Consider the following 4,932-nt stretch of genomic DNA (forward strand, 5'->3'; position numbering starts at 1 on the left):
TATGTGTGTATGTGTGTAGGTGTGTAGGTGTGTATGTGTGTATGTGTGTAGGTGTGTAGGGGTGTATGTGTGTAGGTGTGTATGTGTGTATGTGTGTAGGTGTGTAGGGGTGTATGTGTGTAGGTGTGTATGTGTGTATATGTGTAGGTGTGTATGTGTGTATGTGTGTATATGTGTAGGTGTGTATATGTGTAGGTGTGTATGTGTGTATGTGTGTATGTGTGTAGGTGTGTATGTGTGTATGTGTGTATATGTGTAGGTGTGTATGTGTGTAGGTGTGTAGGTGTGTAGGTGTGTATGTGTGTATGTGTGTAGGTGTGTATGTGTGTAGGTGTGTAGGTGTGTAGGTGTGTATGTGTGTATGTGTGTAGGTGTGTATGTGTGTACGTGTGTATGTGTGTATGTGTGTAGGTGTGTATGTGTGTAGGTGTGTAGGTGTGTAGGTGTGTATGTGTGTATGTGTGTAGGTGTGTATGTGTGTATGTGTGTAGGTGTGTATGTGTGTAGGTGTGTAGGTGTGTAGGTGTGTATGTGTGTATGTGTGTAGGTGTGTATGTGTGTAGGTGTGTAGGTGTGTAGGTGTGTAGGTGTGTATGTGTGTATGTGTGTAGGTGTGTATGTGTGTAGGTGTGTAGGTGTGTATGTGTGTACGTGTGTATGTGTGTATGTGTGTAGGTGTGTATGTGTGTATGTGTGTAGGTGTGTATGTGTGTAGGTGTGTATGTGTGTATGTGTGTATGTGTGTAGGTGTGTATGTGTGTATGTGTGTAGGTGTGTATGTGTGTACGTGTGTATGTGTGTATGTGTGTAGGTGTGTATGTGTGTATGTATGTAGGTGTGTATGTGTGTATGTGTGTATGTGTGTAGGTGTGTATGTGTGTATGTGTGTAGGTGTGTATGTGTGTAGGTGTGTAGGGGTGTATGTGTGTAGGTGTGTATGTGTGTATGTGTGTAGGTGTGTAGGTGTGTATGTGTGTAGGTGTGTATGTGTGTATGTGTGTAGGTGTGTATGTGTGTATGTGTGTAGGGGTGTATGTGTGTAGGTGTGTAGGTGTGTATGTGTGTATGTGTGTAGGTGTGTATGTGTGTAGGTGTGTAGGGGTGTATGTGTGTAGGTGTGTATGTGTGTATGTGTGTAGGTGTGTAGGTGTGTATGTGTGTATGTGTGTATGTGTGTATGTGTGTAGGTGTGTATGTGTGTATGTGTGTAGGTGTGTATGTGTGTAGGTGTGTAGGGGTGTATGTGTGTAGGTGTGTATGTGTGTATGTGTGTAGGTGTGTATGTGTGTATGTGTGTAGGTGTGTATGTGTGTATGTGTGTAGGTGTGTAGGTGTGTATGTGTGTATGTGTGTAGGTGTGTAGGGGTGTATGTGTGTAGGTGTGTATGTGTGTATGTGTGTAGGTGTGTAGGGGTGTATGTGTGTAGGTGTGTATGTGTGTATGTGTGTAGGTGTGTATGTGTGTATGTGTGTATATGTGTATGTGTGTATGTGTGTAGGTGTGTAGGTGTGTAGGTGTGTATGTGTGTATGTGTGTAGGTGTGTATGTGTGTAGGTGTGTATGTGTGTATGTGTGTAGGTGTGTATGTGTGTATGTGTGTAGGTGTGTATGTGTGTATGTGTGTAGGTGTGTATGTGTGTATGTGTGTAGGTGTGTAGGTGTGTATGTGTGTATGTGTGTAGGTGTGTATGTGTGTATGTGTGTAGGTGTGTAGGGGTGTATGTGTGTCGGTGTGTATGTGTGTATGTGTGTAGGTGTGTATGTGTGTATGTGTGTATATGTGTAGGTGTGTATGTGTGTATGTGTGTATATGTGTAGGTGTGTATATGTGTAGGTGTGTATGTGTGTATGTGTGTAGGTGTGTATGTGTGTATGTGTGTAGGTGTGTATGTGTGTATGTGTGTATATGTGTAGGTGTGTATGTGTGTAGGTGTGTAGGTGTGTAGGTGTGTATGTGTGTATGTGTGTAGGTGTGTATGTGTGTATGTGTGTAGGTGTGTATGTGTGTATGTGTGTATATGTGTAGGTGTGTATGTGTGTATGTGTGTAGGTGTGTATGTGTGTATGTGTGTAGGTGTGTAGGTGTGTATGTGTGTATGTGTGTAGGTGTGTATGTGTGTATGTGTGTAGGTGTGTATGTGTGTAGGTGTGTAGGTGTGTATGTGTGTATGTGTGTAGGTGTGTAGGGGTGTAGGTGTGTATGTGTGTATGTGTGTAGGTGTGTATGTGTGTATGTGTGTAGGTGTGTAGGTGTGTATGTGTGTAGGTGTGTAGGTGTGTATGTGTGTATGTGTGTAGGTGTGTAGGTGTGTAGGTGTGTATGTGTGTATGTGTGTAGGTGTGTATGTGTGTAGGTGTGTAGGTGTGTATGTGTGTATGTGTGTAGGTGTGTATGTGTGTATGTGTGTAGGTGTGTAGGTGTGTATGTGTGTAGGTGTGTAGGTGTGTATGTGTGTATGTGTGTAGGTGTGTAGGTGTGTAGGTGTGTATGTGTGTATGTGTGTAGGTGTGTATGTGTGTAGGTGTGTAGGTGTGTATGTGTGTATGTGTGTAGGTGTGTAGGTGTGTATGTGTGTATGTGTGTAGGTGTGTATGTGTGTAGGTGTGTAGGTGTGTATGTGTGTATGTGTGTAGGTGTGTAGGTGTGTAGGGGTGTATCTCGTTCAGACTGCTTGAGCAGCCATTAAACTTGTGGAGGATTTTCTGTTGTTCAGATTAAAGTCAGCCAGCTGATCGTCACGTATTCAGGAGGCTGTTATAAGAATCGGACTGTAGGTTAAGAGTTTAGGTGTGTGTGTGTGTGTGTCTGTGTGTTTCATGTTATATTTCTACAGTCATGTTGCAGTGTTGTTTTTATGTAAGACGTCCCAGATTTGCAGAAAACGAAAATGTGGAAATTTGAGACAGACAGATGCAAATATAGATTATTTTATTTTATTTTATTTTATTTTATTTTATTTTATTTTATTTTATTTTATTTTATTTTATTTTATTTTATTTTATTTTATTTTATTTTATTTTATTTTATTTAGTTCAGTTTAGTTTTCATTTTGTTTCATTATATTTAATTTTGTTTCATTTTTTTTAATTGTTTTATTCTTTTATTCTATTTCATTCTATTTATTAAATTTAATTTAAACATATTTATTTTATTCAATTTTAGATTATTTAATTTAAATTTATTTTATTTTTATTTTATTTTACCTAATTTATTTTGACTATATTTTATTTTTTATCATTTTATTTTATTTCATCTCATTTTTGTAACTTATTTTATTTATGTACAACCTGGGTGTTGTTTCTATAACAACCTGCCGTGTGACAGTTGACCCACCTGAGGATGTCTCTGACCTTTCCGTGACCTCAGCCGTCAGTCAGTCAGTGATTTCCCAGGTCTCTGTGTCCCGGCCGGCTCTCTGCCTGTCACCTGACCTGACATGGTAAGTGTACGATGATTAATGGAGCCCTGTGGCCTCTGAACGTCTCACAGATTAAAAGCAACCTTTCTCCCCTCAGCAGAGGTCGTGATGTCACCACCTTACTTTTCTCAACGATTTGACGACTTCCAGAAAATTCACACTGTGGACCAGACGATCAGTTCGAATCAGAAGTTTTCAGGGAACAAAGTCAAAGCAGACTTTCTGAAGCTTGAAGAGAAATGTTCTCATCAGACTAATAATAATCATCAAAATAATCATCAACACTGATCATCAAACACTGATCATCAAACACTGATCATCAAACACTGATCATCAACACTGATCATCAAACACTGATCATCAAACACTGATAATCAAACACTGATCATCAAACACTGTCAGCTGATCATCAAACACTGATCATCAACACTGATCATCAAACACTGATCATCAAACACTGATCATCAAACACTGTCAGCTGATCATCAAACACTGATCATCAACACTGATCATCAAACACTGATCATCAAACACTGATAATCAAACACTGATCATCAAACACTGTCAGCTGATCATCAAACACTGATCATCAACACTGATCATCAAACACTGATCATCAAACACTGATCATCAAACACTGTCAGCTGATCATCAAACACTGATCATCAACACTGATCATCAAACACTGATCATCAAACACTGATAATCAAACACTGATCATCAAACACTGTCAGCTGATCATCAAACACTGATCATCAACACTGATCATCAAACACTGATCATCAAACACTGATCATCAACACTGATCATCAAACACTGATCATCAACACTGATCATCAACACTGATCATCAACACTGATCATCAAACACTGATAATCAACACTGATCATCAAACACTGATAATCAAACACTGATCATCAACACTGATCATCAACACTGATCATCAAACACTGATAATCAACACTGATCATCAAACACTGATAATCAACACTGATCATCAAACACTGATAATCAACACTGATCATCAAACACTGATAATCAAACACTGATCATCAACACTGATCATCAACACTGATCATCAAACACTGATAATCAAACACTGATCATCAACACTGATCATCAAACACTGATCATCAACACTGATCATCAACACTGATCATCAACACTGATCATCAAACACTGATCATCAACACTGATCATCAAACACTGATCATCAACACTGATCATCAAACACTGATCATCAACACTGATAATCAAACACTGATCATCAAACACTGATCATCAACACTGATCATCAAACACTGATCATCAAACACTGATCATCAAACACTGATCATCAACACTGATCATCAAACACTGATCATCAACACTGATCATCAAACACTGATCATCAACACTGATCATCAACACTGATCATCAAACACTGATCATCAAACACTGATCATCAAACACTGATCATCAAACACTGATCATCAACACTGATCATCAACACTGATCATCAAACACTGATCA

The sequence above is a fragment of the Embiotoca jacksoni genome, unplaced genomic scaffold, assembly GCF_022577435.1.
Source record: "Embiotoca jacksoni isolate LCO1_2020_lvr unplaced genomic scaffold, fEmbJac1.0.p SCAF_81, whole genome shotgun sequence".
Taxonomy (NCBI): Eukaryota; Metazoa; Chordata; class Actinopteri; family Embiotocidae; genus Embiotoca; species Embiotoca jacksoni.